A 14,407-nucleotide genomic window follows, 5' to 3' on the forward strand; every position below is an offset into this window, starting at 1 on the left:
CTGCCTTCGAATACCCCGAGAGCCCAGACCTAGCTTCACACCTGGCCTTCGCTGAGCATGGCCTCAGTGAAACAACTGGAACAGAACCAGCAGGAGGTGCTGCAGGGCCCAGAGCAGCAAAGGGCAGGGGGAGAGGGTTTGTGTGAAGAAGGCTGAGTCTTGAAGGGTCTGTTGGCGCCAAGGCAATCCTCCTAGATTCAGGGTGGTCTCCTTCTCCTCCATGGTTTGGTCATTGAAAAGATCGTTTACAAACCAATACCCTAGAAAAGAGCCCCTGGGTGGCACAAACGCTTAAGTGCTTGGCTACTAACCAAAAGGCTGGCAGTTTGAACCTATCCAGAGGTGCCCTGAAAAAAAGTCCTGGTGATCTGGTTCTGTGAGGTCGTAGCCACAAAAACCCTATAAAACAGTGCTACTCTGCTCACATGACATTGCCATGAGTTGAAATGGACTCGATAGCACCTTTTTTTTTAAATCCTGGAGAAGGTGCTGGGCCCCCCATCTGGAGGCAGAAGTGTCTGTGTGGTTGGGGAAGGAGACTCCTTCCCTCGGGAGCTTTGAGGCCCCTCTGAATGAATGCTCAGGAGCTGAGTAGCCAAGGCCCAGGTCCTGGAAAAGGCACAAAGCTGAGGGCTCTGGGTCATTCAGGCCGTGGTGAACCCCAGTGAACTTCCCTCTCCTCCTTTACCTTCCTCCTCCCTCAGATCATGGTCTTCCTTCACCACATAGCCCCCAAGAAGGGACAAGGCTTGCTTACAGAATAGGCTCAGCAGAGTAGGAGTCCAGCTCTGTGCAATATTCTTGCAAATAAGGCCACAGTGAGCTGCAACCTGACTGCTCAGGGCAAGCCAGTTACCAGTTGGCTGTGGACTCAATTCCAACTCATGGCAACCTCAGGTGTGTCAGAGGAGGACCGTGCTCCGTAGGGTTTTCAGTGGCTACGTTTTTGGAAATAGATCACCACGACTTCCTCCGGAGGCACTCCTGGGTGGACTTGAACCTCAAACTTTTTCAAACTTTCAGTTAGCAGCCGATGGCATTAAACAACCATTTGCACGACTCCTCTAAATTCCCTTCTCAAAGTCCAGGAAGGGAGCCAGCCAATGATTCACATGGCCAGCAGAGGGCAGCAGAAGACACTCGAAGTCCCTGTTCCTCCAAAGGTTCCTGATCCCCTCAGCCGCAACCCGGGCTCCAGAGTTGGGGGTCTGACTTTGCTCTCTGCGAAGGGAATCTCTGAGGAACAAAAGGTGGGCGGAGGGAGAGGAAGAGCCCCCAAAGATATTTTTTAGTTCATTGTTTCTGAAATATAAGTAATATTGAGATCTTCCTCCCTTAAAAGAAAAAGTTATCAGATGACTTCAATATTGCCTCTTTTGGGGTCCTTTTAGGTTTTGTTTTGTAATAATGTTACTTCAACATGTAAAACATAAAACTACCGTGAACGCCTTATACTGGTAGCTCCCATACAAGGACAAATAGAAATAAAAATTTGAGTTGAATGAGAACACTTTCGCTGCGTCATGTGCTGAACTCAGGTGGAGCGTGTCGGTGGCACTTCGCTCCCACAACACGATTTCCGTTGTTTTGTTTTTTGCTTGGGGTCTTTGTCTCCCCTTAGTGGTGGAATGACTTAGCTCTCCCACACTTTTCCCCTTCTAACTACAGGCCCAAGTGTGAGCGCAGCACGTTGTGGGGCAGACGGTGTTTACTGGGCACCAGCTGGTCGTTATGGGTCGGGTCTGCCTCGGCCTGTTGGCTCGTAGTAGTTGAGAAAGTATTGCTACTTGTGATTGTAAATACAAATGCAAATGCAAACACTGAGATTATGTGATTGATAAGACTTGGTATTTTGGGGTTTTTTTAAGGCATTAAGATGGCCAGACAGATGATCCCGAAAATATCTTCTTTTTTTTTTCTAAGATTATCAGAATGAAAGCACACACATGCACATACACATAAGCACATATATATAAGCTTGTATTATATATTCCATAATATTTTATGTATATATATATATATTTTTAAACTGTTCCAAGAGAATTCTTAAACAGCAAGAATGCATGCCTGGTCAAGGCTGTGGAGAGAGTGGAACTCTCATACACTGCTGGTAGGAATGCGAAATGGTACACCCACTCTGGAAAACAATATGGCGCTTCCTTAAAAGCTAGAAATAGAAATGCTATATGATCCAGCAATCCCACTGCTAGGCATATACCCTAGAGAAATAAGGGCTGTGCCTCGAATAGACATATGCACACCCAAGTTCCTTGCAGCATTATTCACAATAGCAAAAAGATGGAAACAGTGTAAGTGCCCATGAACAGATGAATGGATGAACAAACTATGGTACATACACACGATGGAATACTAAGCAACGTTAAAGAGTAATGATGAATCCATGAAACATCTCATAACATGGATGAACCTGAAGGACACTGTGCTGAGTGAAATAAAAAGGATAAATGTCATATGAGGCCACTATTATAAAAAGTCAAGAAAAGGTTTACACACAAAAAGAAACATTCCTTGATGGTTACCAGGGATGCTGTGGGGGGAGGGAAAATCACTAACCAAATAGTAGACAGGTACTAACTTTGGCGAAGGGAGAAATAAAACACAACATGGGGGAAGTTAGGACGAAATGACTGAAGCAAAGGAAGACACTGAGAGGTACGCAAGTGTAGTAGGCAACAAGGGTAAATACTATTTCATGTACAATCCTGCAACAGCAGAAATAAGAAAGATTTTATTAGTGAATCCACAGGTGGATATGTAAGCTGAACAGGTGTGGGATGGCATGTGGGAGTACAGCCACAAACATGTATAAGTTTGGCAGTAGATGTTTCTGCATACATATCTGCGTGTACTGCAAACATATTCACGTATACAACAGAGCACATAGGGGTCATGAAAACTTCTTAGCCATAACGAAACACATAGCCTCGGGGGTCATCCAGGACAATTGGCATAACATAGTCTATAAAGACAATGTTCTACAGCCTACCTTAGTGAGTAACAACTGGGGTCTTAAAAGCTTATGAGTGGCCACGTAAGATACAACAATTGGTCTCTTCCCTGAGCGGCCACGTAAGATACAACAACTGGTCCCTTCCCATCCAGAGCAAAGAAGAGCGAAGAAAACCGAAGACTCAAGGAAACAATTAGTCGGAAGGACTAATGGACTACATGAACCACAGCCTCCACTATCCCGAGACCAGAACTAGATGGTGCACAGCTACCACTATCAATCACTCTGACCGGGATCATAGTAGCAGGTCCTGGACAGAGTCGGAGAAAAATACAGAAAAAATTCAAGTTCATAAATAAGACCTAACTTTCTTTTTTACTGGTCTAATAGAGCCTGGTGGAACCCCTGTGGCTATGAACCCTAGACACCCTTCAGACCTGGAAATGAACCAACTCCCAGAGATTACATTATAGCCAAACAATAGACAGGCATATAAAGTGAACAATAACACCTGAGAGGAACGTGCATCTCAGAACAATCAACTATACAAGACCAAAAGGGCAAAAAAAGGAAAGTTCAGAAGGCAGGTAGGGGTAGGAAAGATGGTCGAAAGAAAACAGGGAACCCAAGGAGGGTGGGAAGAGACTGCTGGCACATTGAGAGGATTGCAACCAATGTCGAGAAACACTGTATAAATTGCTGAATGGGAAACTAATATGTTCTGTGAGCTTTCACCTAAATCAAAATAAAGTCTAAAAAAGGGAATGCCTGACTGGAGACTGTTTGAGAAGACTCACCACCTCCAGCCCCTGCTTTTTACAGTTGTGAAAACTGAGGCTCAGCAAGGAGAGTTGACTTGGCCAAGTTCACACAGCTAATCAGAGGTTGGGCACCTTGAGGACTCTTATCTCCCACTCCAGGGCTCCCTCTCCTTTGCACAGGGATACCGACTCTTGGACACCTTCAGGCAGCCTTGAGGTTTTTCTTAGGGATCAGCCATGGCAGTTTGGGTAGACTTCCCTACGGTCTTCAATAGTTATCTTCCAGAGCTTGGAAAATGCAAAAACAACAACAACAAAAAACTGTATATACACAACCACTGCCACCTATGGGAAGATCTTGTCTAATTCCTGGAAAGCCTAAAGCCCTTCAATCCAGGGTACTCACAAAAAGGCCTATTCTTGTCTGAGGTCTTAAAAGCTAGCAAGCAGCCATCTAAGATGCATCGATTGGTCCCAACCCACCTGGAACAAAGGCAAATGAAGAACACCAAAGACACAAGGAAAATACTAGCCCAAGAGACATAAATGGCTACATAAACCAGAGGTTCCATCAGCCTGAGACCAGAAGAACTAGATGGTGCCTGGCTACCACCAATGACCACCCTGACAGGGAACACAGCAGAGAGTCCCTGACAGCGCAGGAGAAAAATGGGGTACAGAACTCAAATCCTAGTAAAAAGACCAGACTTAATGGTCTGACTGAGACTGAAGGAACCCCAGAAGATGCAGCCGCTGGAGTCTTTGTTAACCCAGAACTAAACCCATTCCCAAAGCCAACTCTTCAGACAAAGAATAGACTGGATTATAAGACGTAAAAAGTGTGCTTCTTACTTCAAGCAGATACGTGAGACTAAATGAGCAGTTCCCGTCCAGAGGTGAGATGAGAAGGCAGAAAGGGACAGGAACTGGTTGAATGGACATGAGAAATCTGAGGTAGAAAGGAGTGTGGTGACATTACAGGGATAGCAACTAGGGTCACATAACAGTGCATATATAAATTTTTGTATGAGAAACTAATTTGAGCTGTAAGCTTTCACCTAAAGCACAATAAAAATTAAAAAAAAAAAAATAAGGCCTAGTCAGCAAATTATTGTGTGTTATTTTTTAATTTATTATCCTGTTAGGTCTTTCAAATATTGAAGGCTTATTGTGTTTTGTTTTTTTTTTATTGTATACTATTATTTGCTGTTAGTTGCTGTTGTCACCACGAGTCTGTCAGTTTGTCATACTGTGGTGGCCTGCATGTTGTGTGATACTGGAAGCTTTGCCACCAGTATTTCAAATACTAGCAGGGTCACCCTTGGTGGATAGGTTTCAGTGGAGCTTCCAGACTAAGACAGACTAGGAAGAAGGACCAGGCAATTTACTTCTGAAAGAACAGGCCAATGAAAACCTTATGAATAGCAGGGAACATTGTCTGATATACTGCTGGAAGATGAGCCCCTCAGGTCAGAAGGCACTCAGAATAAGGCTGGGGAAGAGCTGCCTCCTCAAAGTAGAGTTGACCTTAATTATGTGCATGGAGTCAAGCTTTCAGCACCTTCATTTGCTGATGTGGCAAAACTCAAAATGAGAAGAAACAGCTGCAAACATCCATTAATAATTGGAGCATGGAATGTATGAAATACGAATCTAGGAAAATTGTAAGTCATCAAAAATGAAATGGAATGCATAAAGACTGATATCTGAGGCATTAGTAAGCTGAAATGAAATGGTATTGGTTGTTTTGAATTGGAGAATCATATGGTCTACTATGGCGGGAATGACAATTAAAGAGGAATGGCATTGCCTTCATTGTCAAAAAGAACATTTCCAGATCTATCCTGAAGTACAACGCTGTCAATGATAGGATAATACCCATATGCCTACAAAGAAGTCCAGTTATGTGACTATTATTCAAATTTACTCACAAACTACTAAGGCCAAAGATGAAGAAATTGAAGTTTTTACCAACTTCTGCAGTCTGAAATTGATCAAACATGCAATCAAGATGCATCGATAATTACTAGTGATTGGAATTTGAAAGTTGGAAACAAAGAAGGATTTTGTAGTTGGAAAATATGGCCTTGGTGATAGAAATGATGCCAGAGAATCTGCAAGACCAATGACTTCTTCATTGCAAATACCTTTTTTCAACAACATAAATGGCGACTATAAATGTGGACCTCACCAGATGGAAAACACAGGAATCAGATTGACTATATCTGTGGAAAAAGACGATGGAAAAACTCAATATCATTAGTCAGAACAAGGCCCGGGGCTGACTGCAGAACAGGCCATCAATTGCTCATATGAAAGCTCAAATTGAAGAAAATGAGAATAAGTCCACGAGAACCAAAATACAACCTTGACTATATCCCACCTGAACCTGGAGACCATCTGAAGAATAGATTTGACCCATTGAATGCTAATGACCAAAGACCAGACTGGTTGTGGGAAAATATCAAAGACATCATACATGAAGAAAGCAAGAGGTCATTAAAAAGACCAGAAAGAAAGAAAAGACCAAAATATATGTCGGAAGAAACTCTGAATCTTGCTCTTGAACGTAGAGTAGCTAAAGCGAATGGAAGAAATGATGACGTAAGAGAACTGAACAGAAGATTTCAAAGAGCAGTTCGAGAAGACAAAGTAAAAGAATATAAAGACCTGGAGTTAGAATACTAAAAGTTAAGAACATGTTTGGCATTTCTCAAGCTGAAAGAACTGAAGAAAAAATTCAAGCCTCCGAGTTGCAGTAGTGAAGGATTCTATGGGCAAAGTACTGAGTGACACAAGAAACATCAAAAGCAAATGGAAGGAATATGCAGAGTCACTGTACCAAAGAGAATTTGTCTCCCCTTTCAGGAGGTGGCATGTGATCAGGAATCGATGGTATTGAAGGAAGAAGTCCAAGCTGTACTGAAGGCAGTGGTGAAAAACAAGTCTCCAGGAATTGATGGAATACCAATTGAGATGTTTCAACAAACTGACGTAGCACTGGAAGTGCTCACTCATCTATGCCAAGAAATTTGGGAGGCCAACTGGACTGGAAGAGATCCATATTTGTGCCCATTCCAAAGAAAGGTGATCCAACAGAAGGCAGAAATTATCAAACAATATCATTAATATCACAATCAAGTAAAATTTTGCTGAAGGTCATTCAAAAGTGGTTGTAGCAGAACATCAACAGGGAGCTGCCAGAAATTCAAGCAGGATTCAGAAGAGGATGTGGAACAAGGGATATCATTACTGACATCAGATGCATCTTGGCTGAAATCAGAGAATATCAGAAAGATGTTTACCTGTGTTTTACTGACTATGCAAAGGCATTCGACTGTGTTTGGTCATAACAAATTATGAATAGCATTGTGAAGAATGAGAATTCCAGAACACTTAATTGTGCTCATGAGGAACCTATACAGAGACCAAGAGGCAGTCACTGGAACAAAGCAAAGGGATACCATACTGTTTAGAAATCAAGAAAGTGTGCATCAGGGTTCTATCCTTTCACCATACCTATTCAATCTGTACACTGAGCAAATAATTTGAGAAGCTGGACTGTATGGAGAAGAATGTGACATCAGGATTGGTGGAAGACTCTTTAACAACCTGTAATATGCAGATAACGCAACCTTGCTTGCTGAAAGTGAAGAGGACTTGAAGCACTTACTGATGAAGATAAAAGACTACAGCCTTCAGTATGGATTACACCTCAACATAAAGAAAACAAAAGTCCTCACCACTGGACCAATAAGCAACATCATAATATGGAGCAAATATTGAAGTTGTCAAGGATTTCATTTTATTTGGATCCACAATCAACAGCCATGGAAGCAGCAGTCAGGAAATCAAAAGATGCATTACATTGGGCAAATCTGCTGCAAATGACCTCTTTAAAGTGTTAAAAAGCCAAGATGTCACTTTGAGGACTAATGTGCACCTGATCCAAGCCATGGCATTTTCAATTGCCTCATAAGCATGTGAAAGGCTGGACAATGAATAACGAAGACGGAAGAAGAATTGATATCTTTGAATTATGGTGTTGTTGAAGAATATTGAGTATACTATGGACTGCCAGAAGATATGAACAAGTCTGTCTTGGAAGAAATACAGCCAGAGTGCTCGTTGGAAGCGAGGATGATGAGACTTCATCGCACATACTTTGGACAAGTTGTCAGGAGGGACGAGTAACTGGAGGAGGATATCATGCTTGGTAAAATAGAGGGTCAGCAAAAAAGAAGACCCTCAATGAGATGGACTGACACAGTGGCTGCAACAATGGGCTCAAGCATAACAACGATTGTGAGGACAGTGCAGGGCCGGGTGGTGTTCTCTTCTGTTGTACACAGGGTCACTATAAGTTGGAACTGACTCGACAGTACCTACCAACAACAGCAACAGTTACCATCGAGCTGATCCTGACTCATGGCCACCCGACGTGTGCAGAGCAGAACTGCTCAGTAGGTTTTCTTGGCTTCAACCCTTTGGAAGCATAATGCCAGGCCTGTCTTCTGAAGCACCTCTGGGTGGGTTCGAACCACCAAACTTTCAGTTAATAGTCAAGCACATAACCATTTGTACCACTATTATTAGGATCTGATTAAAAAAGATCCATCTACCCCAACATCAGGGGCAGGTTTTTAACTTTAGTTCTATTAACTCCAAGGGTCCGTGGATATAATTCAGGAGATCCAAGAACATAGATAGGAAAAAGCCACACCTTTATTTTTCCTAGCATGTAATTGAAAGTTAGCACGTCTTTCAAATATCAATGTCATCAACAAACCACAGTTCATACTAGCAGCACCTGGGACTCTATCTGCACTAGAAAAAACCAAAAACCAAACCCACTGCCATCGAGTCGATTACCGACTCATAGAGACCCTATAGGACAGAGTAGAACTGCCCCATAGAGTTTCCAAGGAGCGCCTGGTGGATTAGAACTGCCGACCTTTCAGTGAGCAGCCATAGCTCTTAACCACTACGCCACCAGGGTTTCCAGCACTAGAAAGCACGGACATTTTCACGTGACATCACGCTTGTGGTAGGTGCCTTGAAATAGCATTAACACTCATTGTTACTTTGAAATATTATTAGACCTGGCACTGTATTGTTAATTATCAATAAAAGAAAACATATCTCTCTATATTACAAATTTTAAGAAATATTTTGATTGCTGTGTTTCGATATAATTGGTTTCCTTTCTTTTCCCAGGTATTTTCTTTTATGCGTTAGAAAATATTACTCCAGACTTCCAAATGAGTTCGGGGCACAAGAAAAGGTTAAGCATCTTGACTTGTGTTGCTATGAGTATGAGTGATTCTTAGGTCTAAAACCAAAAATACCAGCTCCGTTGCCATGGAGTTGATTCTGATTCACAGCAGCCCTATAGGACAGAATAGAATTGCCCCATAGGGTTTCCGAGGCTGTAATCTTTACAGAAGCAGAATGCCGCATCTTTCTCCCAGTAGTGACTGGTGGGTTCAAACCACCTTCTGTTCAGTGAGTAGCCAAGCCCTCTAGCCATTGCACCACCAAGGCTCCTGATCCTTGGTCCAGGGGGAAACAAATCTGCACAGAGTTACTGTTTATTGTGCATTAAACATGAACTGGGCATATCCTCGGTTCTTTGCATACGTTATCTCTAAATCTTGCAACCATGAAGTGGACATAGTTATCCCCCTTTTACACACAAGGAAACTGAGGCTCAGAGATGCCTACTATCATATACTCCATAAAACGTAGCAAATGCGTCAAGTTCTGTAATAAGAACACGGACAAACGAGGCAGGTGTAATTCCTCTTCTGTTCACTACTGTATCCCCGTGCCTGGCACCTTCTGCGTGCTCAATGCATAGTTGTTGAATGAAGGGGTGAGAAAAGATCAACTCACCCTGCCAGGAACGGGGTAGGAAATACTTCAAAGGAGGTGGGGTTTGGGATGAGCCCTGTGACTGGGGTAAATGCAGGTTGGTCTAAACCCCTGTAGGTACTCCATTCCTCATGTCATTGATTGGTTTCAGAAGGGCTGTTGCTTGGTTCTAGCCCGCGAGACTTGAGGGAAAGCTCACCCAGGGCTGGCTCTGCCTCTTGACATTGGTGAGGGAGCCTGAGACACTTGGAGCTGTAGCAGCCAATTTGCCCCTGTGAGGATGACAGAGCCAGGGGTGGATTAGCCAATAAACAAGGCAGGCACTGGCTTACTTGTGCTTACTTACTAATCTGTAGGGACCATTTCACATGGATTTCACCACATCTTTAAACTCATGTGCAATTATTCCCTACAGATTGTAAGTAAGCACAAGTAAGCCTGTGCTTACCTTGCTTTCTGGGTCATTTGCCCCTGCCAGGGATTGTAAATTTGAAAAGAGGCTTTGATTCTGTAGGAAGGTGCTGTGGGGTTGGGAAAGAGATAGCTGTCACCTGTACTTAGAAGCAGAATCTTTGACAAGGTGAAAAAAGTGCAATTGTTCCCTACAGATTAGTAAGCACAAGTAAGCCCGTGCTTACCTTGCTTACTGGGTCATCTGCCCGTGCCAGGAACTGTAAATTTGAAAAGAGGCTTTGATTGTGTAGGATGGTGCTGGGGTTTGGGAGAAGGACAGGTGCTAGCTGTACCTAGAAGCAGAATCCTTGATGCAGTGAAAAAATGTGAAATTGTTTACTATGGATTAGTATGTAAGCACAAGTAAACCCGTGCTTACCTTGCTTATTGGATAATTGCTCCTGGCAGAGCAAATGGGGGCAAAGTGCTCAGGCTCGGCAAGGTGAGCAGTCTTGCAGCTTCCCACTTCTGGACTCCTTGTTAGGAGAGGTAAAGAAGCCGATTATATTTAAGCCCATTTTAGTCGTGTTTTCTGTACCTTGTAGCTAAAGGCATCCTAATTGATAGAGTGTGTGCTGAGAGGTGCAAACAATTAATATGCCCAGCTGCTAACTGAAAAGTTAGGTGCCTCGGAAGAAAGGCGTGGTGATCTACTGTTGAAAAATCAGCCCTGAATACCCTATGAAGCACAGTTTTACTCTGACACACATGGGGTACCCATGAGTCAGAATTAACTTGATGGCAACCAGGTGTTGAGAGGGAAGCAGGGGCTATCTCAGGGTAGAATTCCATGCCATTCACCTACAGGTGAGGGGGTGGGGAATTAAATGATGGAAGGAAGGGCTGAAATGGTGTGATTTGTTTTAGAAACACTTCTTTGGAGGCAGTATGGAGAACGGACTGGAAGTGCAAAACCTATTGCTCTGGTCAATAAACAAACTGAGTGGGGGGTTACTCTGCCCTTGGCTTGTTAAAATGGGAAGTTTATTGTAAAACTCAACTTCCAGGGGGCACCTTTGAGTTAGTCCAGTCTCAGACCTCACAGAGGACAGGCTGCTGAGGATGAAGCTCAGAATGGTGACACCAAGGCCCGAGCAGCACCAGCAGTGCCAGAGACAGGACCACAAAATGGATTTGTCTCCTCAGTGCCCACACTGTTCCCTTCTGGTCTATAAAATTCTCTGAAGATTGATCATCTCTCTATGATTTAACTGCTGTTCTCAAGGAACCAGAATACCCCATTTTTTTCTAGATAAAAGAAAGCTTGCTGTTTTGGCTTGCAGGTCTGTGTTGTAATCAGGTCAAGGGGTTGGGGCAGATGGTTCTAGGCAGAGGGGCCTGCCCTGGAGCAGAGGGGTGATTTGTAGGGGACACAGCAGTGGCCTGGAGTCAGGAGGCCTCGTTCCAGTTCCTGTTTCTGCCACTAGTTGGCGCTCTCAGGCACACCTCATCCCCTCTGAATGCTGCAATGCTCCCAACTGTGAGAAAGCAGGGCTGGACCCATGTCCTCGGTGTTCCTCCTAGTCTCTGTCCCTGGACTCTGACAACCTTCCACTTGGGCACACGTTTTGCTTGCACTGGTGATTGATCCTTTAGAGAGGGGAAGAAGGGAGTCTTCAGAACAAAAAAATTTGCTTCAGTCTCAGGTTTGGTGTCAATGGTCAGTTGAGTGTCTAGTATTTGTAAAAGCCCTACTACGTGCTTGGTGGAATCTCTGGGCAGTGCAAACCATTAATGCACTCAGTTGCTGACCCAAAGGTTGGAGGTTTGAGTCTACCCAAATGTGCCTCAGAAGAAAGGCCTGGCAATCTATTTCCAAAAAAGCAGCCATTGAAAATGCTATAGAACAGTGTTCTACTCTGACACACATGGGGTTGCCATGAGTTGGTTGACTAGACAGCAACTTTCTTTTTTTTGTTTTTTTTACTGGTTTATATGCTTGGTACCATGCTGGGTGCGGGGAGGCATCCTGAAGGAGAAAGTAGCTCCTGCGCTCCAGCAGTTGCCAGAAGACCTGCATGTTCACATGCACACACACGTGCACACACACACACGGATGGGCACATGCACACATACACATGGGCACACACACGTGAAGTGCTGTGGACACTAGATAATTTTCTGATTTTCTCTGGTGGTTCTGAGAAGGGGGGAAATCAGTAGTAAGGTGTTGGCAATTAGTAAAACCTTCCTAGAGGGAGTGAGTAGAGTATATTGCCAAAGGGTGGATAGGTTTTGGCTAAGGGAGGGCTTAGTAGCCAAGATGAAAAACAAGCGCATACTAACTCAGAGAGGCCAGAATATGACCAAGAGGTCAGCCTGCCTTTAGGAGGGGGGAAGGGGACTGGACTTTGTGGAGCAGCTGCTGTGCACCTGGCAGGTGCAGGACAAACGGCCCCGCTGAAGGTTCCTAAACTCTGCTTTCAGACGTGGACTCAGAGGCTCAGAGAAGTACACGGCAGGTCCCGGATCACACAGCTAAATCACGGCCTCCGTGGCTGTGGCTGCTCACTTCCCTTTCCGCGCTGTCATCATTGCCTCCTTAGCTGGGCTGATTTTGTTCACTTTGGGCCTTATCCAAGGGGGGCTCAGACTCTTGCTTTGCTGCCCTTCCTACATATTCACGAACACTTACTGAGTTGTAGAATAGATGCTGTGGTGCTCTGCCCAGATCTTCTCTTCAAGGTGTACACACCCATCTTTCAGCTGCTGGGATTATCAGCTGCTGACAGTTTACAACTGCGTCCCTTGCTGGACATGGGTCAGGGAAGGGAACTGCATGATGTAAGGGTATCCCCCCCGGCCCCAGCAGGCCAGGCTGGGATAGGTGGATGGATGGTTGGATGGTTGGATGGATGGATGGATGGATGGATGGATGGATGGATGGATGGATGGATGGATGGATGGATGGGTAGACAGACAGATGATAGCTAGATAGATAGCTAGCTAGCTGTTGTGCAGTCAGCTCCAACTCATGGCAACCTTACATGTATGGTAGACTGAAACATTGCCCAGTCAGCATCATCCTCATGATTGCTGGCATGCTGGAGTCCATCACTGTGGCTAGTATACAAATCCATTTCACTGAGGGTCTCTCACACCCTCATTGGCCCTCTACTTCACCAAACATGATGTCTTCCTCTAGTGATTGATCCCTTCTGATGACATGTCTAAAGCAAGCAAGTTGGACAATGTTCTGCGTGATCCATAAGGTTTTCATTGGCTAATTTTAGGAAGTAGATCTCCAGGCCTTTCTTTCTAGTCTGTCTTAGTCAGGAAGCTCTGCTGAAACCTGTCCACCATGGGTGAACATGCTGGTATTTGAAATACTGGTGTCATAGCTTCTAGTATCACAGCAACATGCAAGCCACCGTAGTCCAACACACTGACAGACAGGTGGTGGTGGGCTGGGATACCAAGGTCTTAATCCAAGACAACTCTGAAGGGCCAGCCCAACTCCCGAGCTTCCTGTGGGATTGCCTGAGGCCTCTGTTACAGCTGCTTTGTGGGTCAGCTTCTGCCTGCCGTCCTACCTTCTGAGGGCACTTGCCAGTGAACTCTCCACAGGCAACCCTCCACCTCAGGGCCTGGGGTCTTCTCTTTCTTCTGAGCAGGCCTGGTCCGGAAGGAGCGCTGGAGGATGGTCGGGACTCTGGGTTCTTGCTCCTTTCTGCATAAAGGGGTCATGTGCCCATAGACAAGCCACCCCCTCACAGGGTCTCAGTTGTGCAATCTGCAATATGGCTGAGGATTTTTCAATCTCTTCTTCCAAAGTCCAGTAGTGGAGAGCAAACCCGACCACACGGCCTGGCATGGTGGTCTCCTGGAACAGCTGCTTTTAAGTGCTGAGCAGTCTTCCTCCTCATCTGAAACATCCATGGATGTGAAAACAGCGTGGGGGCAGTGTCTGACCTCCTCTAACTTCACAAGGGGAAGGAGAACCTAGACCAACAGGCAAGGCTGACTCCCACAAGGTGGAGGCCAGACAAGCCTCCTCTCGCCGCCATCTTTACGAAGTCTGACACCAACCGTCCCTCCCATGGCACTCTCTACTTCTCTGCTGGATTTGATGATTCTTTGCTATGACCACCCAGAACTCACAGACCATACTCACGATTATGGGGCTTATTAGGGAAGTAACAGTTGCAATTCAGGCTCAGGAACACTCCCGATACAGCTCTTCATCAGGACAGCCTCTCCCCAGCTGTGCTCACAGGCACACCTCCCCTTGACCCCTGGCTTTTGTCCAAAGGAGCTCAGCTTTCTCTCTCCTTGGGTGGTGAAGCCCACCATGCCGTCTCCTGCTGCTGGGCCTCTGCTGTCGCTGGGTCTCTCCTGCCACTGCTTC

Source organism: Loxodonta africana, chromosome 15, assembly GCF_030014295.1.
Source record: "Loxodonta africana isolate mLoxAfr1 chromosome 15, mLoxAfr1.hap2, whole genome shotgun sequence".
NCBI classification, from domain to species: Eukaryota; Metazoa; Chordata; class Mammalia; order Proboscidea; family Elephantidae; genus Loxodonta; species Loxodonta africana.